The sequence below is a fragment of the Vigna unguiculata genome, chromosome 6 (assembly GCF_004118075.2).
Source record: "Vigna unguiculata cultivar IT97K-499-35 chromosome 6, ASM411807v1, whole genome shotgun sequence".
Classification (NCBI taxonomy): domain Eukaryota; kingdom Viridiplantae; phylum Streptophyta; class Magnoliopsida; order Fabales; family Fabaceae; genus Vigna; species Vigna unguiculata.
Window position 1 is genome coordinate 3,434,143 of NC_040284.1, and position 23,524 is coordinate 3,457,666.

At 35.3% G+C, this 23,524-nt stretch overlaps 1 pseudogene; it reads right to left on the minus strand.

Moving 5' to 3' along the window:
* Positions 1-15,882: 15,882 nt before the first annotated feature.
* On the minus strand, positions 15,883-18,620 carry LOC114186769 (annotated as a pseudogene).
* Positions 18,621-23,524: the final 4,904 nt, after the last annotated feature.

The following is a 23,524-nucleotide window of genomic DNA, read 5'->3' on the forward strand; positions in this document are numbered from 1 at the left end:
TCTTATAAGTCTAATTGGAATATTCCCAACCAATGCTTAGAGGCTTTCACCAAACTTTTGTTAGATCTCACACCACCAAATATGAGCTTGCCAAAGAGTTATTATGATGCTAAGAGGTTAGTATCAAAGTTGGGATTAGAGGCTAAGAAGATTGATTGTTGTGTGAGTGGTTGTATGCTCTTTTATGACAATGATAGTGGAAAAAAAGATGCAGCATTGCTTGAATGTAAATTTTGTCACAAACCAAGATATCATCCACTTCATCACGGATCAAGGCGCAAAAAACCAATTCTAGTTAAGTCAATGTTCTATTTGCCTATAATCCCAAGATTACAAAGAATGTTTGCTTCTATGCAAACCGCACCACATATGACTTGGCATCATGAAAACCAAAGCCAAGGAATGTTACGCCACCCATCTGATGGTGAAGCCTGGAAGCACTTTGATCGTAAACATCCTACCTTTGCGTCTGATCCACGCAATGTGCGACTTGGTCTATGTTCAGATGGATTTAACCCTTACATTCAGGCTGCATCTTCACTATATTCTTGTTGACCCGTGATTGTTACTTCATACAATCTTCCTCCAGAAATGTGCATGTCAAAACCTTATATGTTTTTGAGTTGTCTTATACCAGGGCCATCCAATCCAAAGGCCTCTATTGATGTTTACTTGGAGCCTTTAATTGATGATTTGAAGAAGTTGTGGGTTGGTATCTTGACCTATGATGTTTCAAGGAAACAAAATTTTATGATGAGGGCATGTTTGATGTGGACTATTAATGACTTCCCTGCTTATGGGATGTTATCTGGTTGGGGCACACATGGTAGATTAGCTTGTCCGCATTGCATGGAGCACAATAAGTCATTCACCTTAAATTATGGTCGCAAAAGTTGTTGGTTTGACTCACATCGTAGGTTCTTACCTAATGACCATCACTTTAGGAGAAATATTAAAGTCTTTTGAAAAGGGCAAGTTGAAACAGATGGGCCACCTCCTAGGTTGACACCATTACAAGTTTGAAGAAGAGTGAAACATTTTCCAAAAGTCACTGAAAACAGTGTAACACGGATAAATGGATATGGAGAGTGGCATAATTGGACAAAAAGAAGCATTTTTTGGGATCTTCCATATTGGAAAGATAATTTGTTAAGGCATAATCTTGATGTAATGCATATTGAAAAAAATTTCTTTGAGAACATATTCAATACTGTTATGAATGTGACGGGAAAGACAAAGGACAATGAGAAGGCAAGAAGGGATTTAGGATTGTATTGCAAGCGAAAAGACTTGGAGTTAAAGGTTCAAGGTAATGGGAAAATATTAAAGCCTAAAGCGAATTACACCTTAACTCCAGATGAAGCTAAATCAATTTGTCGGTGGATAAAGGAACTTAAGATGCCAAATGGTTATAGTTCCAACTTGGCTAGGTGTGCTGATGTTGAAAAGGGAAGAATCCATGGAATGAAAAGTCATGATTGCCATGTATTCATGGAGTCATTACTTCCTATTGCATTTAGTGCTTTGCCCATTCATGTTTTAAATCCTCTTACTGAAATTAGCCATTTTTTCAAAGATTTGTGCTCTGCAACATTAAAAGAGGAATGCCTAAGAAGAATGGAGGAAAATATTCCAATTATTCTCTGCAAATTAGAGAGAATATTCCCTCCTGGATTATTTGATTCCATGGAACATCTTCCTATTCATCTCCCCCACGAAGCATTGTTGGGTGGACCAGTGCAATACAGATGGATGTATCAATTTGAAAGGTACTAAAGGACCTCCCTATTCATATTTATAATTAATTTTCGACCAATTTTTTTCATCATGATGTATTTTTTTATTTGTATAGATTAATGGGTGATTCAAAACGATCAATAAAAAATAAAGCAAGAGTTGAAGGTTCTATTTGTGCATCTTATTTACACCGTGAGATAACATACTTTTGTTCTCATTACTTCAACAACTTCATGTTGTCACCACGCAATTGGAGGAATGAAGTTGAATGTCAAAGAGATGTGTCAACATGGTATGTTTTTCAGCAAAAAGGTCGACATGCAGGGAGAGAATCAATTCATTGGTTAACTAATGCAGAGTTCAAATCTGCTCATGTTCATGTGTTAATCAATTGCACTGAAGTCAAACCATATCTTGAGTAAGTTATATCCTCCTTTGTGAACAACTCATTCCTCATGTGTTAATCAATCGATTCATGTGTTAACTGATAGCATTGGAATTTATTTTCACCAGCTCATTCCTTATGTGCTTGCAAATACCTGAGAGTAGTGCTTCTGCTCGTATTCATTCAGAGTTTCCTGAATGGTTCCAATATCAAGTATGTATTGTACCATTAATTATGAAACAAATGGATTTTAATGTATCATAATTCTACATCTATCTTTCTATATTTGTAGGTTTATAACGAGCCATTAAGTGTTAGAAACCAAGACCTAAGGGATTTGTCAAATTGGCCAATGAAATGTGTCAAAGAATGGCACACGTACTTCGTGAATGGGTACAAGTTCCATACTAACGCATGAAGCAAAGGGAAAAAGACTATAAATAGTGGTGTTCATGTGAAGGGCCTTACCGAAGGAGGTGAAGATGATTTTTATGGGATCATTCATAGAATATATGAACTAGAGTACAATACTTCTAATAAATCGAAGAAAGTTGTACTTTTTTTGTGTGAATGGTTTGATCCCTCAAGGAAAGGTACAAGAGTGGATCCTAAATATAACATTGTGGACATTCACATGACTTCAAGGTACCAACCATTTGATCCATTTATTTTGGCATACAATGTTAGACAAGTATATTATGTAGAATATCCACCGTCTCGAAAAGACAACCGTGGTTGGTGTGTTGCAATTAAAACAAAGCCGAGAGGTCGCATTGAATCAAATGAGGTGGAAGACGATGTCCCTTACCAAGTTGATGAAATGTCACATGTCAACGAAGTAATTGAAGTAGAACGTGTATCTGGATTTCATCACATAAAAGGTCATGATGAAGAGTTGGAACAAGAGGAGGAGGAAGATGAGGAAGAAGAAGAAGAAGAAGAAGAAGAAGAAGAAGAAGAAGAGGAAGATCTAGATGAAGAAGAAGAAGATGAAACTGAAAAAGAAGTGGATGAAGAGGAGGACGACGATGAGGATTTAATATACTTATAATGTTTTATATGTTTAAATTGTGTTATAGAGGAGAGTTCAGTGGGCACCAGAGCATGAAATTGCCATTAAGAGAAATTTCAACAGCAGAGCTTCTCATTGTCTATCTGAGATGTTTAGAGATGCTAGAATGGCTAGAGAAAGGCCAGAATGGATTCCTAATGATGTGTGGACAAGGCTGCTAGAACATTGGAATTCTCCAAGTTATCGGAGCAAATGTATTGCAGCTAAGAAGAATAGGGCTTCTGAAACAGGTGGAACCCTACACACAAGTGGATCCATTCCCACTTACGAGCATGCCCTTCGTATGGTAAACACATTAACTGTTTGTATTTGTCACATTTGAACTACATTTTTAAAGTTTAAAATCAAATCAAATCTAACTCTATAACATTTTGTTGCAGGCACGTGAGTTGGGACGCCATGTGTTTCTTGATGAAGTCTTTCAGCAGACACATATCCGGAAGGGTACTGGCGAGTATGTGGATGAGAGGTCTAGGAAGAAAAATGTAAGTCTCTTTTACTGTTCAGTATTATTTACTCTTAAATGTATCCCACCACAGAATAATAAGTGTTCATTGTTTACTTACAGGAAGAATTTCAGACTAGGCTTTCTCAAGTCAGATCTGAGGTTTCCTCATGTGCTGATGGAACACAAGAGCAATCCTCTGTTGATCCTACACAGGATGATTCTATCAGGACTAGGTGCTGGATTGAGACAGTAGGAGGGAAAAAGAAAGGAAGACTTTATGGGGCTGATCAACTTGTTTCAAAATATGTTGGTCCAAATGAAAGTCTGAACCAACTACCACCTTCTTCCTCTTCTAATATTGAGGACCTCACTAATATTAGGCAACAACTTTCATGCAGCCTGGAGGAAAATGAGCAATTGAGGTTTGAGTTTCGATCCTTTCAATCCCTAGTTCTGCAATATCTCCCTCCTGATGCTCAGGCTTGTCTTCAGCAGCCACAGCCACAACCACAGCCACAACAACCAAACCCTACTCAACAAAAATCTGAAATCCTTCCACCTCATCCTCAGCAACAAAATAATCAGGAGGACGATAATGTAAATGAAGAATCTTCTCCTGATTATGAAGATTATTAGTTTTTCTTGTTCTTAAGACAAACTTTCTTCAGCATGTACTTAATAAACCTGTCTATTATTATTCCTTCTTGGTACTGATTGTGCTTATTTAAACATTCCTGTGCTACAGACCAATTTTCTCTGTTTTATAAACAATTTAGTGTGTCATCTGATATATATATATATAGTTATATTGTGATGGAGTTTGATAATCATATAATATTTGATAAAATGGAATGCTGGAATGTTGGACTGTTGGATTTATCTGTGTTGGAATTTTCTATATGCAGGTATTGTGGAATATCTAAAAAATAAATAAACCCAGACACATTTTTAAGTCTTACCGACGGATTACCGACGACCTTATCCGTCAATAAATCCATTCGTGAAGTCCACGCCATTACCGACGGATAAGGCCGTCAGTAATTTTCGACGGATGTTTCCCTCGGTAATTACCAACGGATATATCTGTCGGTAACAGTGTGGACTTCACGAATGGATTTACCGATGGATAGGGCCGTCGGTAATTTTCGACGGCATAATTCGTCAGTAATAATCGGCAGTTTTAGCGACGGATGTTTCCGTCGGTAATTACCAGCGGACTTGAACAATCCGTTGGTAAATGATTACCGACGCGCGGTTTACCGACAGATTTGTTGTTGTCGGAAGTCCATCGGTAAAATGTTTTTACCGACAGATTATGCACATTTCCGATGGATTCTGACAGTCGGTAATTAGCGTTTTTCTGGTAGTGGTTCTACAGATAATGAAGTCTTTTTTATTATGTGTTTGGGTATAATTGACTGAGAGTAATTGCTTTTATGATAATTTGGTGAATTAGGGGAAATTGTATGCATATAATGGTTTAATGGGGTTTTGGGGATAAATTCGATTTATGATCTATCGAACTTGGAAATTGATTATTTTGAAAGATTGGTGGGATTAATTGAATTAGGATGCATATTGGATATGTGATTGCTTGTGGGTTAATTGCAACTGGAATGTAGACTTGCGTTTAGGGAGATTAAGGTTTTCCAACAGGTACAAGGAAATATGGAAATTCCATAATCCTAATGTACCGCCTGGCGGTACCTATGAGCCGCCAAGCGATGAAGGGTGGCCAACACTCTGATTTGGGTTGGCTTAGTGGAAAAATGATATTGGGGGTCATTGATGATGGTTCTGACTCTAGAATTTGCATGGTTGTGCGATGTATAGGTGTTCAATTAGAGGTATTGATGCATGAGTTAGAGTTATGTAATTAATATGGAACTTGTATTGGTTGAGTCATTGAAGGGAAAAGAGTAGAATGAACACTGTTGATATTAATAAACTGATTGTATGTCTTAAAAGTCTAGAAGTGGAAAATTGTGAGTCTAAGTCCCACGTTGGCTAGAAATGAGAAAGTTGAGTAGTATATAAGGATAAAGACCCATAAACCTATTGTCTTAAGGTTTTGGGTTGAGAGTGGTCTCAATACCTTATGTGGTAGGGCTTAGGTCTCATTGGTGTTGTGTCTCCCCAGTGAAAACCCCCTCTGTAAACCTAACAAAACACCATCTATGTTGATAACATGTAAGGACCCAACTACAAAGTGGGTACCTAGATGTATTCTACTTATTTTTGTAGGGTTTATTAAAAGCCTAATGATTAATGTGATATTCCTTTTGGGCCATATAAGTAAAGATAAGTTTGAATCATTCACTATTTCAATAATGATGTGTGTAAAACAACTTTTGACACTTTTTGATGATGTTTCTTAGGACATAAAAATTAATCTTTTACTACCAAAAGTGGTTCTACAAATACAAATTGTATTGTTGCATCTATGTTGCTATTCTTCAACATTTTAATGAATTAGGCATACTTGATTTTGTATTTACAACATAAAATCTGCATCAGATTTTACCATTCTGCATAAAATAGTCGACTTACTAATGAACTAGCACCTAAATACTGCATCAGATTTTGTCAACACTGCATCAGACTTTGCCATTCTGGATTAAATAGTCGAAGTTCTAATCAACTATCCTGCATCAGATGCATAAGATTTTCCCACTCTGCATAAAATAATTGAATTTCTAATTAACTAGCCATGCATTTTTCTATGCTTCTATGTCAAAATTTGAACCTATTCGACTAGATTAAGAACCTAGTTAACTATGTGTGCAACAAACTTGGTTTGGTAGATTTTTTATAACTTTCAAAGTAAGTTTAAAAGCCATAAAGAACACTACCAAATCCCTAAATAAGATCAGAACCCCCAATCCCCATTCCCTAATTGTTTTCAAAATTTCCAATCTCTTTAAAACCCTAGTCTTGAGAAGTTGTAGTAAGTTACCTATATCCCTTTTCATTGTGCCATTTGAATTGTGTTGTTTTTATTCATCCTTCCCGCAACCTTCATATGCTTCTGAGGAAGAAGAAGAGAAATTTGTTGCTGCCATTGTTGATGATGAGGAAAGATCTCCACAAGTTGAAATGTCCGATTAATGGGTTGCAATCTGACTATCTTTCTCCTTTTGCTTTCATTTTTGGCTTAATTTGGTTTTAATTTATACAATGCCTAATCTAATTTGATAGCTGATGTATGGTATATCTTTTTGCTTATCTGTTGTATGTGTTGCACATTTATTTTATGCTCTTTTTGCGCTACTGTATGTGTTGTTTGCTACTTCTTTGTATGATCCACATTTGTGAAATGTGTACTGAATATTGCTTCTTTTATTCCCTTATTTTGCTAATGAACAAAAAGGGGGAGAAGTGTGTATGTGTAGGGCTGGGCAAAAATAACTTAATTGTATTGTACTTAAGTTAATTGTACTATTTTAAACTAAAAATAACTGAACTATTATTAGTAAAATTAAACTATACTACTTTTAAGATAAAGTTTAAAATACTGTACTGGAAACAGTTAACTGTTTATACCAGTACAGTTAACTGTAGGTTTCATTTCTCTTGGAATCTCATTCAATTCGTTGCCTTGAATCACATTGGGTCCACAAGCAGAGTGACACACATTGATTTGATCACCATCGAGACTCAACCACCACCACCGAGACAGATCTTGCCTTACCGCCGTCGAAGGTCGCCGTTGAAGGTTGTGTCGCCGCCGTCGAAGGTTGTGTCGTCCTTCCTGAGGTATCTCTTGTTGATGTTCATCTCTTCCTGGCTTTAGGTTTTCATTTCACTTCTCTTTTTACTCCAATTCGATTTTTCCCTTCAACCATTCTGTATAATTTTGACCCATCAATAAACAAATTCGATTTTTGTGTGTACACACAGAATTGTGAAGCATCAAAAGTTGTGAAAAATTGAGCTTGATTTGAAAGTTTAATGTTAGGGTGATGGTGATTAAAGGGATTGATTACAAGCAATTCCACTTTATGTATACGTGAATGGAAAAGGGATAAGAATGTCTTTTTGTTGTCTTATACACCTACCCAGAGACAAGAATGTTTGATTGCTAGTATGATGATGTTTAATGATGCAGGGGTTTGAGTGGGACTTTGGTGTGTTTTCTGGTCTTGAAGGCATTGAGAAACCAAACCCAAAAATTTATGAGATTGCACTTGAGAGGTCTGGAAACATTGCACCTGAACAAACTTTGCATATTTTACTATAATAAGTGAGGTAAGATAAAGTAGGGTAGGTGAGATATTTTTATCCTGTTTTGTCACTGCAATTATAGGCTTGTTATTTATTTGGTGTTGTTGGTTTAGTTCCTTAATCATGGTTTTGCTTTTGTTCAAGTTTTGGTGTGATTCTTTGTGTCTGTTCTGGAGATGTTTTGTTCAGTTATGATTTGGTTGATTGTGCACGGTGTACTTTGTTTTGTTCAGTTATGAAAATCACAATACACTACACTACTCTACTGTTCTACCGCTAGCCTTGTGGGGTTGGGGTATGGGCCCTCTATTTTGTATTCATGTGCTGTTATAATTTCTAATTACTATTTAGTGATTGGATTTCATGTTTTAGGGAAATAATGATTGTTTTTTCTATTTATAGATTACTTTGAAGAAAACCTTGGGTTGTTGGTTAAGGGCTTGCATTCATAATGATAGTTTTCTGCTAATTGGACTATGAGAGCGGCCACAACCTTCCATTGTCTGGCCATCCATAAATTACAGGACAAATGCTCTTTGGCAGTAAAGTGACATGTCAAAAGAAATAACGGTTAAAATCAGAGGAACATGATCATAAGGGTGATCACATTTTTAAGTTTTGAAGAAGGGCAAACAGCAAGAATGATTTTGCCTGAAAAAAATAAATGAAGTGCAGAAATGGAAGAAAAAAACAAGAAACCTGGTTCAATGTGGTTTATCAGTATCCAAAGGGTTCGCTGGTTTGTTTTGGTATGATTAGGAGTTTATAGCCTTTTTCCATCGGGTAGGACCATTTTTAGAGTACTATAGTTACCACTCTAACTATGTATGTCCAAGTAAAAGGTAAAACCCTCTCGATAAATAATCTGTTAAAGGATGAATTTGTGTTGAATTTTTCAAAAGATTATACGTTGAAATTTGTGTTTCTGGTTTTATTCATAGAAATAAATAGATGAGTCCATGTTAAAATCTGTGTACATTTTAGGAGAAATTGACACATTTTGGTATGACATGATCATGTGCAAATTATCCATTCCCAGTTCTGTGCTTGCTTTTTCTTCTTTTCACTTAAGTGCTGTTAAAGTAAGGTATGCATTATTTAATCAGAAGAGTTCCACCATTGGTTTCAAACACCACATATATAGATACTTGCCTTTTTAAGGCACATAAAAATGCACCAAAGACCATTCAGTTTTCATTTCACACGAGTTTGGCACCAAACACTTAAACAAGAACACCCCAAATATGCATGCAGTGTGCCTCAATCTAATATGTTTTCAAGTTACTAATTGGAATTATAAGGAAGCTATGATACAACACTTTTGCAACATTAAGAATTTCACTATAGATTTGTTTGCTTGCTTCTTCTGTATATTTTTAGCTTCAAATGTGGTGAAGTCACTGTTTGCTTTGTTCATCATACCTTAAATTTTGATCTGCAGGTCTGTAGTCTTTTACATTTCATTCTTCCCTCATCATACCTCAATCTAATATTTTTTTTTACTGATATAAATATGTAATCAGGTTGGAGAACAAAACAGTCAAGTTTATAAGCTGCAATCTTAGATCAGATGGATTTTACATTGCCAGAAACCGTCAAAACTCTCACACCAGCTACTTCTGGGATTGATCCTTTACCTCCTTGTATGGCTACATCATCAACTGAGCATAGTAAAGGTTGGTCAGATGTGTGGGGGCATTTTACCAAACAAGATCCTTATTCTGAGAAGAAGGCTAAGTGCAATTATTGTGGTGATTTGATTAAATATTTGGCTGGAACAAGTGGGATGAGGAATCATCTGATAAGATGCAAGGAAAATCCTAATAGAGAAGCATTCAAAAGGAAAAAATTGTCATCATCAACTACAGAAGGGGCTAGTGTTGGCCCTTCACCAACTATTCCTAAGTTTGACCAAAATGCATCTCGAATGAAGTTGGTGAAGATGTTTGTGAAGTCTGAGCTTCCTTTTCGATTTGTGGAAGATGAAGACTTCCGTGACTTTGTACGATCCTTGCAGCCACGGTTTGAGGTCCCATCCCGCACTACATTGAGGCATGAAATGTGGGAACTCTATGAAGAGGAAAAAGCAAAGTTAAAAAATTTTCTATCAAAGCAGTGTGGGAGGGTTTGCTTAACTACAGACACATGGACTTCAATCCAAAACCTAAACTACATGAGTTTAACAGCTCACTTTATTGATGAAGATTGGAAGCTTCATAAGAAAATTTTGAATTTTTCTCAAACAACAGGTCATTCAAGAGAGCTCATTGCTAAACATGTTGAGGCTTGTTTGAATAACTGGGAGTTGAAGCGAGTCCTTAGTGTCACTGTGGATAATGCTACAGCAAATGATGTTGGGGTCCAATACCTCAAAAGAAGGATGTTATCATGGAATTGTCTTGTCTTAAAGGGAGAATATGTTCATATGCGTTGTTGTGCACATATATTAAGTTTGATTGTGAAGGACGGGTTAAAAGAGATAAAAGATTCAATTTCAAAAATTCGGAGTGCAGTTAAATATGTGAAATCTTCTCCAGCTCGATTTGCTAGATTCAAGGCATGTGTTGAACAAGAGGGAATTTCTTATAAAGGTCTTATTTGCCTTGATGTTGAAACTAGATGGAATTCAACTTATCTAATGTTAGAGGCAAGCTTGAAGTACAAAGATGCCTTCGTCTTGCTAGATATGCAAGATAAGAAATTTGGTGCTGAAATGGCCAAAAGTAGTGGTGTGCCACTAGAAGAGGATTGGGAATATGCGAGGTCTGTTCTACCATTCTTAAAAATGTTTTATGACTCTACCATGCGAATTTCTGGTTCTTCTTACGCCACTAGTCATATGTATATGAAGGAAGTGTTTGGAATTGGTAAAAAGATTCGACAATATTCTGAGAGTACTGATGTGAGCATAAGATTGATGGCAATGAGGATGAAGGGTAAGTATGACAAATATTGGGGAAATCCCAATGGAATTAATATCTTATTATTGATTGCTGTTGTGCTTGACCCTAGGAGTAAGTTGGATTTTGTTAATTACTTCATTGACTATATATTTGAATCTAGCATGGCCAGTGGATTGAAATCAAAATTATTGTCATCTTTGAAAACACTTTATGATCAAATCAAGGGGTTGAGAAGGGTTCTCAAAGTAGCCAACAAGAATCTCAACTAGATGATGAAGATGATGATCCTCATGGCATGAGCTTCTACCTAAGAGCTACAGGACGCAGATTTGATTATATATCAGAGCTTGATAAATATTTGAGAGAGGATCCTGAACCTTATACAAAGTCAGTTGAGCTTGATGTTTTACATTGGTGGAAGGTCAACTCAACTAGATTTCCTATCCTTGGAAACATGGCTCGAGAGGTGTTAGTCATTCCCATCTCTACCGTAGCATCAGAGTGTGCATTCAGTACAGGAGGAAGGGTGGTTAATCCTTATCGTAGTTGCCTAACGCCTAAAATAGTGGAAGTACTTGTTTGCACATAAGATTGGTTAAGAGGAACACCTTTCTCTATACTTTTTAACGAGGATCCTAAAGAGCTTGATGAATTTGAGCAAGGTGAGTTTATATGAAAACTTTATATACTTTTTAGTTGATATTTTTAAATTTATTTTAAGTTTTCAAAAATGATGAAATATTTTTTTTTGTAGATATAACTTCTCAAGACGAAGTGGGACCTTCAAGTGCAATTAATTTAGATGATTGAAGATGCATTAAGATGTATTAACATTTTGATGTTGTTTATCGGAGAACTTACTGGAAAACCTATGTCCTATGTATTAAGATGTATAAATATTTTGATTTTGGTGTATTGAAGTATGATGCATATTTCAAGTATTATTTCCTAAGCACTTTCAAATTATAAACTTTATATTATTATTGCGTATTACAATCATATGTAATTAGTGCAATTCGGTTCAAAATAGTGTAATTCAGTTCAAAAATAGTGCAATTCAGTTCAAAATTAATTCAATTCGGTTCAAAAATAGTACAATTCGGTTCAAAAATAGTGAAGTTTATTCAAAATCAGTGTAATTCGATTTAAAAACGGTTCAAAAATAGTACAATTCGGTTCAAAAATAGTGAAGTTTATTCAAAATCAGTGCAATTTGGTTCAAAAACGGTTCAAAAATAGTACAATTCGGTTCAAAAATAGTGAAGTTTATTCAAAATCAGTGCAATTCGGTTCAAAAATGGTTCAAAAATAGTGTAGTTCAGTTAAAAAATAGTGCAGTTCAGTTCTGACGTAGTGCAGTTCAGTTCTGACGTAGTGCAGTTCATAAAACAGTTCAGTTTATAACAATTCAGTTCAGTTCGTATTATAGTGCAATGCAGTTCAGTGCAGTGCAGTTCAGTGCAATTTATTTTTAAGAAAAACAGTTCAGTTCATCCGAAGTGTTTTTCAGTTCAGTGCAGTTCATGCGAACTGTTTTTTAGTTTAGTGCAGTTTTTGGCAATTCAGTGCAGTTTGGTTTATTTTGCCCAGCCCTATGTATGTGTGTGTGCTGCTAAGGTGTTGCTCCTTTGATAAAAATCTACTAAAAAGATATGGTGAACACAATTTTCTTAGTATCATTCATCTTGATTTAAACAACCCATCTTTTGGATTTACTGCATGCTTGTTCTCTAATAAGGAAGAACCATGACTTTGATATATTAAACATAACTTGTTTGAAGTAAAATGTGCATTTTCATATTTTTCTGCATAAAATAATCAATTAGATAATCAACTAAAATCTTGTTTTCTCTACATTGTTGTGCTTATGTTTTTGGTCTATGATATTCATTTATGCCAAAATCCAAATCAATTAATCTTATGTAAAATTGGTTACATGATGCTCTGACAAACCATCTCTCACTAACATTCTTTGCATCACAATATTCGAAAATCTATGATGAGAAAGTGACTATAAGTGTTGGGTGTCTGTTCCTACGAGGGGAAACCATACATCTAAATTTTAGGATCAAAATTGTTGTTTTGTGGTTGATTGTACTTTGAACTAATATGATAGAATATGTTGTATTTGGTTTGCCTATTTTAAGTCCATGATGTTATTTTCTTAGTACTTGATTGAACAATGTTGCTTGAACCTTGATATTCCAATTTCTCCTATCTACATTTGCTCTATTTTACTTTGATACCATATTATATAATGACATGCATTTCGTAGTTATGACATTCTATGCTTTTAATGGCCTCTTCATCACACAAGAGGTCTCAAGTTAGGGGGAGCAAAGGTAGCCCATGTTTTTGAATACTTTTCTAATGTTTTTGACTATATATTGAATTGTGATTGACTATTTTCTGCATTCTTTTCTCTTCATTTTTATCCCTGTTTTAATCATGTCCAAAGGCGGAGAAAGGTTTTATTGTTGTATGTAGGTTTAGCCATCATACATAGATTAGTTCTGGAACATGAACTTGGGTTCTATCATAATCTAGTTGATGAGGACACCATAGGCCCAAATCTAGGCCCACATGCTCCTAATGATTCAAGCCCAATCAAAGGCCTAATAACAAAAGGCATGCTTAAAAGGATCCAAATGGGCTTGCCCCAGAGGATCAAATTCATCATGGGCTTTACGTTGTTCTCATGGGCTAAAGAAGATATCAAAATATGAGAGCACACATGATTGGAACATTAGAATAGCTTTTATTTTGGGCCACATGTTAAGCCATGTTATAGAATAAAAATACTAAAGTACTTTGTTGTTTAGTTTCAAATTGGGCTAATGCAAGCCCAATTAAAAACCATTTGGTTAAGAATGTGCTTGGAGGGCAAGGCTTGGTGCGCCTTTGTTTACTTGGTGCATGCAAGGAGAGTGTGATTGCCACATGGTATTAGATCCCTTCCTTTTTTGTATTACACAACCCACCTTTGTGCTTTTTCTCCAAGCTACATCTCTATTTCATTGCATGCTACATTTCTCATTTCGTTTGGCCGACCATGATTCCTATAAATGGGGCCATTTTACTCTTGTATTTGGTTACTTTGGATTGGTAATAAACTTAGTGTTGAGAGTACTCTGTTAGAATTAATTGATGAATTAATTCTATTAGTGACTCATTTGAAATATTATGATGGGCCCAATTGTGATTTAATAAAATATAAAGACTTATTGGTTATTATTATGGGAAGTGATAATAAAATAAAGATAAAGATAAAGATAAAATAAAAACCAACTTGATGGACATTGGTTTATAAAAGGAATTGGGGTTCTATATCTGGCCATAAGGTTCTTTTCACAGTAGCCCATCAAGAACGTGTGAGAAGAGAAAGAAAGACAAAGAGATAGATTGGGAAACGGTGTTTGAAGAGCACACAAGATTACAAATTTGAAGAACGCATATTCATAGGATCTCCCATGGATCAAGGTTAGTGCTCTATTATGTTTTATCGAGTGAGAATCATAATTCTTAAAGATCCTTAATTAGTTTTACATGTGGTATCAGAGCAAGGTTGTAGGATTTATGATTCTCCTATTATGTGATGTTTCTCCTTTTATGATGTTTGTTTCCAATTTGTATGAACCCTAATTAAAGTTTGAAGGATTATTGAATATGAATGAACAATACATGCATCAATTGAATCCATGCGTGAAATCTGAATCAATGAACAGTGGCATGCGTGATTGTATCTAATTGGCATTGAATGAAAAGTTAAAAAAAAATGAATGAAAAAAAATAAAAACCATTCCTGTGCACTTAATTTGTTAGTGTGTGAACGTGTGCTGCCACTGTGTGAACGTGTACAAGTTGGTTTTTTTACGTGGATTGCAAACCGCTGATTGCAAGCATTTATGAGGTGTACGGTTGTGAATAACTTTTAATTTAAAAGTTATTTTCACTTTTACGTATTGAGTTTTGAAATCCTATTAAGTTAATTGGATTTGAGAGTAATATTTTTATTGGTTTACGTCACCAATAAAATTAATATTAATTATTTTATTTATATGAATAATTAATAATTTTATTTTAATTTGCAATAATATTTATGTTTGTTATTGTTAAATTAAAATTATTGAGGATGCTATATAAAGTTTATAGCAATTAAATGTGTATTTATTTATTTGAAATTAAGTATGATAAATTTTGTTAGTCACCAAAGTGGCCAAAATTTTAAAGTTTATATGATTTCAAATTATTAATGTTTTTATTTTAATTACCCATAGTATGGATGCTAAATTATGAATAATTAAATTTATGGGTTAATTAAAATTCATTAATTATAAGGCATTTAAGGATCACCCAAAGGTTGATTAATTGTTCTCATAATTAATGAACATGATTGCAGATAATTTTGTATGCGTCACTAGTTTTATTTATATACCCAAAGGTAGTAGGTGATTCTAGTTGATGCATATTTTAATTATCAATAACGTTATAATATGATTAGCATCATTATGTTTATGTTTGTATATTATTGGATCTCCCAAAGGAGAACATTAGTATGCATAGAATGATTGTTTCTATCTGAATCTGTTTTTACCACTACAGGAAAAATGACTTTAGGCAATGGACAAAAAACCGTGGTCTCAAGTAAAAAAACCGTGGCCTGAAGATTAGACAACGAATTGACTACGGATTTGCAGTCGTTGCATAGGTGGTCGTGGCCTATACTATAGGCAACGGTTTTTTTCCGTTTAGGCCAGGAATTTCGAAAACCGTTGCTTATTTTGCAACAATTAAAAAACGTTGCCTAAATTGTTCCAATAGACAGCAATTTTTCGTCCAATATAATGCAACGATTTTTTTCGTGTTGCTTATTTCTATAGGCCACATTTATGAAAGTGTGGAACAAAAAAGATTTATTTAAACAAGACTTATAAAAATTGATTGATATAAAATTATTTAAAATATAATTTTAATTTTATCTATACATTTAGACAATACTATTTTAAACGAAATATTAATAATTTTATTTGAACAATATTAATTAAAATATATTTATTCTATTAAAATAGTAGAAAAAAAAAGATTAAATAAGACACTTCTAACATATAATATGGAATTGAAAATTTTCATATATTGCAAAATTATATTGTAATATTGTGTACAATTCCATAAGTTAAAATGTTTACAACTAATTAAAAAGTATTAAAAGCCAGCCCAGAACATGCTAAACTCCAAGTGAACATCAATTAGTGGCAGAATTCAGCAGCATTACAATCCAGTGACGAGCGGATAAAGGATCACAGTCACACATTGCTTCCAATTCTGATTTAAGCAGTTTTTCCTCAACATAAAATGCATTGTTATGAATATTATTGTCTCCTGGTTCTTCAACTTTGACATTCATCTCAACAACCTGGGCAGAGAGGGTAGATATAAGCTTATACTTAATGAAATATAGCTATAGGATGGAAGAGAAAAAACATAAATATCAATAAGGAACTGTAGAATAAACTACAGTCATAAAATCAGGAGTTCAACATGAAAAATCAACAGATAAAAGAACAAAAACCTCATAAGCCACGGTAGCAATGTTAAAAGTTTTTTATTTTTTAAACGAAGGGAAGTTGGTGCAAATGAAAAACAATGTTAAAGATTTAGATCAGTAGTTTGCTATGAAAAGGACCTAATGAAAATAGAAATTACTGAGCACAACACCGTTCATATGTGGTATTCTTTTGATACATGAATAGTTCTACACAACTCATTGTCCTGCTATAGAAATCGAAGACACCTGATTTATGACATTCTATTTGATATTTTTACTATTACAAGTTAAGATTTGGACCAGGTGGGGTAAGAGAAAAGTGTGTTTTGCACTAAAGACCTTTCCTACTTAAAATGAAATTGCATGATAACCTGATTAAATGCTTCGCCAGGTTTGCAATCTACTGCCATGTCCATACGGGCAACAAAAAAATGTTGGTGGACACGCGCATAAAGTCCAAGTGCAATAGTTGTGCCATATTTTCGTATTTCACCTGGTTGAAATTCTCTATTATACACAAACTTACTACCTGAGATACTTGTATGTATTAAAGGAAAGTAACTATATATCAGTAGACCTCAAATATCATAGATGGTTCCACCAATATCATTCAACAGACTGACAAGTATATGCAAGATAGAAATCTAACTTGCCTGATAAAAGGGCCAGAAAAATCCATACTCATAGTTAGCCAAGGTGCATATAAAAGACACTACCAGCCTTCTAGACCTTCGAACTTCAGCCAGACCTATTCACCAATCTTGATGCTTCCATAAAATACCATGATCTTCCTCATGCAAGCAAACACAGTTCTCGATAGTTTCAACACCTCCATAGAAGTTAGTGAAGTGTGCATCAAAGTATTTGATATAGCCTAAACAATCACAACCCTGAAATGATGATACTATGCACAACCAGTTTAATTTCATCTACATTGAGAAAGGAAGATAAAATGAAGAAAAAAATTAATTGGAATATAAGCAAATGTCCTGACCTTCTTGAGAGAATGAGCATTTTTACCCAGGCCATCTTCCCCAGCACCAAAAGCATTTTTCCTATAGTGAGGATCATTAGGATCTCCATACGGGACCACCATCTCAACAAAGCTCAATCTGTGGGCCACTGGTGTTCATCCTCGACTTCAATCAATATAGGCTACTGAATGAATAACTAAACCTTCCCTATGAGTGAATCCAATACGAAAATTCCACTGCAAAAATGGTCCATCAGTTTTAACAATTCTCAACATGTATGATAATGTGGTTTTGGAAAATATGCTTCAGAGATAGACAACCACCTTCTGCCATTCAATGAAGTGTCCATTAACACGAAAACTTGGACCTTCTGGCTGAATAATCTGTAAGGGTTTCACATCACTTCGGTCAACTCCTTCCCGGGTTTCACCAGAAGTATAATTTCTTAGTGGATCAGCAAGTGGAAGGGGAACAAGTTTACGGTCTTCAAATTCAAGAATAACCATATTTTGAATGTCAACAAGTACATGAATTCCCTCAACTAGATGGGCATAGCAATTCTCCATGGGGCAGTCGCTTTCAGTTCTACAAAATATTAGAGGTTTAGCAAGTCTTCGGCTAGGAGCATCAGCTTCGCTGTGGTATCCAGCACACCTAAAAGTGTCAACAGCACAAGAATTAGACAGAATAAGACATAGCTTAAATGAATTATCGTATTAGTCTATAAAATCATCATAAAGCAGTCACTAACCAGGGATCCACCATCACGAGATCCATATCCTCAATGCCTCTCTTCTTCATTGCTTCACGAAATGGCGGAAAGTCCTTCACAATAGCTTCACACTCAACATACTCCATAACATCCTATGGGACAGACAGAACAACACAAACAATTTTGATTTGAAAATAATTGAAAGTAACAACTCGAATCTCAATGTAACAGAGAACGAAGGTGAGACGTACCAGAGAACGCGGAATGCTGAGACGATGACTGCGCGACGACGAAGGTGAACCGATCACGGCGCGAAGACGAGGGTGAATCGATGATAGCGCGACGACGCCGAGAACTGAAGACTGCGCGACGACGACGAGGGTGAATCGCTAACGACCATGGGCACTGATGACGGCGCGACGTCCACGGGCACCGATGACGGCACGACGATGACAGCGAGATGGTGTGCCGTTGACGATGGCCGGTGTGAAGGGTTTTACAATCGGAGGTGATGGAGTCTAGAAGATGGAACCCTACGAAAATAGGTTTTAATTTGGACCGAGGGGTAACTAAGAATTAACAAATGGAGGGAAGAATTACGTTCTTTTCATTTTCTCTAGAATTAGAGTCTTTTCATTTTCTCCTACATACTGATTTCACAGTGATATTTAGGCGATAAAACTTATATTTCTGAAATTATTATTTTTTTTTTAAATTTATTACAGACAACAATTTTATATTATAGCCCACACATTTTAAAGCCAACATGAAAATAAGTGTGGCATAAAGTATCCATATTTTGTAAAGCGTTGCCATTGTAATACTTTAAGCTATGCGTGTAAAATTATTGCCTATACTATGATTAGGCAACGCTTTTATAGTCGTGGACAAATTTAGTGTTGCCTAAAGTCATTTTTGCTGTAGTGTACGTTTAGTTTTATGACTCAAAGCACTGATGTTAGGCATGTGTTAATTGTAGTCTCTATTCCAGTATCTTTACACTCGCATGCTTCGTTTGTTCCAGTCTTTAATGGGTTGAATTTCCCTGACTGTAGTGAGCAAGTCCAATTTCACTTAGGTGTGTTGGATCTTGATTTAGCTTTTCAAGTTGAAAAGCCGGCTACTATCACGGATGCTAGTAGCAATGAAGAGAAAGCCCATTACAAAGCTTGGGTAAGATCAAACAGACTTAGCTTAATGTTTATGAGAATGAGCATAGCAAGCAACATAAAGTCAGTTCTTCCCAAAACCGATGACGCAAAAGAATTTATGAAATTTGTGGAAGAGCGCTCCCAAACTGCTGATAAGTCTCTCGCTGGGACACTAATGAGTACGTTGACCAGTATGAAGTTTGACGGTTCGCGTACTATGCATGAGCATGTGATCGAGATGACAAATATCGCAGCAAGACTTAAGTCTTTAGGAATGACAGTGGATGAAGGTTTTCTCGTGCAGTTCATTCTGAACTCATTACCGTCTGAGTATGGTCCGTTCCAGATGAACTACAACACCATGAAAGACAAGTGGAATGTGCATGAATTGCACAGTATGCTAGTTCAGGAGGAGACCCGACTGAAGAACTTAGGAAGCTACTCTATTGAATATGTGAAGAATCAAGGAGCTGTTGGAAAGAAAGTTGCTAAGAATCATGGAAAGGGTAAAGGACCACTGAAGATTGACGAGTCCTTAACCAAAATCCAGAAGAAAAATGACAAGTGTCATTTCTGCAGGAAGTCTGGACATTTCCAGAAGGACTGCATAAAGCGTAGAGCTTGGTTCGAAAAGAAAGGTGAGTATAATGCTTACGTATGTTTTGAATCAAACTTAACTGAAGTTCCCCATAATACGTGGTGGATTGATTCTAGATGTACGACTCATGTTTCTAATGTGATGCATGAATTTCTTACAACCCGAACCATACACCCAAATGAGAAGTTTGTCTTCATGGGCAATAAAGAGAAAGTTCCAGTGGAAGTGGTCAAGACTTATCGTTTAATCCTCGACACTAGATATCACTTAGACCTTATGGATACTTTTTATGTACCTAGTATCACTAGGAATTTAATTTCTTTGTGTAAGCTTGATGTTGCTGGATACACTTTTAAGTTTAGGAATGGTTGTTTCAGTTTGTTTAAGCGTACTTTTATGATTGGATCTGGTACACTTTATGATGGTTTATATAAATTGAATTTGGATAATTTATATGTTGAAACTCTTATGACTTTGCATCACAATGTTGGCACTAAACGTAGTTTAGTGGATGAACGATCTGCTTACTTGTGGCATAAACGTTTGGGACATATTTCCAAAGAAAGAATGCAAAGATTAGTAAAGAATGAAATCCTTCCGGATTTAGATTTTACTGATCTGAATGTGTGTGTGGATTGTATTAAAGGCAAACAAACTAAACACACAAAGAAAGGAGCCACGAGAAGCAATCAGCTTCTTGAAATCATACACACCGATATATGTGGTCCGTTTGATGTAAATTCTTTCAATAAAGAGAAGTACTTCATCACCTTTATTGATGATTTTTCACGTTATGGACATGTCTATCTACTGCATGAGAAATCTCAGTCAGTAAATGCCTTGGAAGTTTATATAAATGAAGTGGAAAGACAATTAGAAAAAAAAATGAAAATCATAAGGTCTGATAGAGGTGGTGAGTATTAAGGAAGATATGATGAAAGTGGACAACACCTGGTCCGTTCGCTAAGTTCCTTGAGAAACGTGGTATTTGTGCTCAATACACAATGTCAGGCACACCACAACAAAATGGTGTATCAGAAAGGCGTAATCGAACCTTATTGGATATGGTTAGGAGTATGTTAAGTAATTCATGTTTACCTGTATCATTGTGGATGTATGCTTTAAAGACTGCAATGTATTTGTTGAACAGGGTTCCTAGTAAAGCTGTTCAAAAGACTCCTTTTGAGTTTTGGACGAATAGGAAACCTAGTTTGAGACACCTGAATGTTTGGGGTTGTCAGGCAAAAGTAAGAATATACAATTCGCAATAAAAGAAACTGGATGAAATAGCAATTAGTGGATTTTTCATTGGTTATCCAGAAAAATCAAAAGGGTATATGTTTTACTGTCCTACCCATAGTACAAGAATCGTTGAAACTGGAAATGCTCGGTTCATTGAAAATAGTGAAACCAGCGGGAATGAAGCTTCACGAAATGTGGAGATTAAGGAAGTTAGAGTACAAGTTCCTATAACTAGTACTTCTTTATCAAGAGTTGTTGTTCCACATGTTGTAGAAACTCACAACAATCAAGAAGAACAACAAATTAATGATCCTGAGGTTAATAATGAACGATAATAGAACAACCACAAGAAATAATATTAAGAAGATCTCACAGATATAGAAAGTCTGCTATTTCGAATGACTATGTGGTTTATCTACAAGAGTCAGAAAATGACTTAAGTATTGATAATGATCCAATTTCTTTTTCAGAAGCCATTAATGGTGATAATTCTGATAAGTGGTTAGATGCCATGAAAGATGAGCTTAAATCAATGACACATAATGACGTTGGGACCTTGTGGAATTGGCTTAAGGATGCAAGAGAGTTGGGTGTAAATGGGTCTTTAAGACTAAGCGTGACTCTCAAGGCAATATTGAATGTTACAAGGCCCGTCTTGTTGCCAAAGGTTTTACTCAGAAGGATGGCATTGACTATAAGGAAACATTTTCGCCTGTTTCTAAGAAAGATTCTTTTAGAATTATCATGGCATTAGTAGCTCATTATGATCTTGAGTTGCATCAAATGGACGTTAAAACTACTTTTCTGAATGGGGATTTAGAAGAGGATGTCTATATGGACCAACCAGTGGGGTTCGCTGAAGAAGGAAAGGAGCACATGGTGTGTAAACTTAAGAGATCGATATAAGGACTTAAACAAGCTTCTCGGCAATGGTATCTTAAGTTCAATGATACTATTGTGTCCTTTGGATTTAAGGAAAACACAGTTGATTGGTGTATATATCTGAAGGTCAGTGGGAGTAAGTTTATATTTCTGATTCTGTATGTTGATGATATCTTGCTTGCGACTAATGATCTTGGTCTATTAATTGATACTAAGAGGTTTCTTTCTAATAACTTTGAAATGAAAGATATGGGTGAGGCATACTATGTGATAGGAATAGAAATATTCCGTGACAGATCACAAGGACTGTTAGGTTTGTCTCAGAATGCATATATTAATAAAGTTTTAGAAAGATTCAAAATGGATAAATGTTCAGCATCTCCTGTTCCAATACAGAAAGGAGACAAGTTTAGTCTCATGCAATGTTCAAAGAATGATTTGGAACGGAAACAGATGGAAAATATCCCTTATGCATCTGTTGTTGGGAGTTTGATGTATGCTCAAACCTGTACGAGGCCAGATATTAGCTTTGCAGTTGGTATGCTTGGTAGATACCAAAGTAATCCAGGTCTGGAGCATTGGAAAGCTGCAAAGAAATTTTTAAGATACCTACAAGGAACAAAGAATCACATGCTTACTTATAGAAAATCTGATCACCTTGAGGTGATAGGTTATACAGATTCAGACTTTGCCGGCTGTGTGGATACAAGAAAGTCTACAGTTGGTTATGTGTATCTTTTAGCCGGATGAGCAATTTCATGGAAAAGTGCGAAGCAGTCTGTCATTGCTGCATCCACCATGGAAGCTGAATTTATGGCATGCTTTGAGGCCACAGTTCAGGCTAATTGGTTGCGAAACTTTATTTCAGGACTTGGAGTAGTCGACAATATTTCCAAGCCGCTGAAAATTTATTGTGATAATTTCACAACAATTTTCTTTTCTAAAAACGACAAGTATTCTAAAGGTGCTAAACATATGGAGTTGAAATACTTTGTCATTAAAGAAGAAGTTCAGAAATGTAAAGTGTCAATAGAACATATTAGCACAGATCTTATGATTGCTGACCCTTTAACAAAAAGGTTACCGCCCAAATTGTATGCTGGTCATGTAAAGAATATAGGCATTATGTCTACTAGTGAATGTTAAATGCTAAATGTTAATGTTTTTAATGTTTGTGTGACACTCTGAGCTCCCTAATGTATAAATTTCTAAAATCTGTGTTTTCTTCTTTATGTTATGCATGCAAATTATGATGAAGAAAACAAATTATGTTATGTTATTGCTTTGTAAAATGAGATTATGTTTGAACCCATTATGGACTTCTTGTTTTTAAGGTCATATTAAGGAGAAAGGGATGATATAGTAGTACATGGAAGGGATCATGTCGATCAAATGATGTGTGACCGCCATGACTCTTATTATTTCTGTATCTTTAATTATGAATAATGATGGAATCAATTTATGCAAGGTCTTTTATTGCGCATTATGTTTATGTATTAAATCACATAATGTTATGACATCATATGAGTCAAGTGGGAGAATGTTAGAATTAATTGACGAATTAATTCTATTAGTGACTCATTTGAAATATTATGATGGGCCCAATTATGATTTAATAAAATATAAAGACTTATTGGTTATTATTATGGGA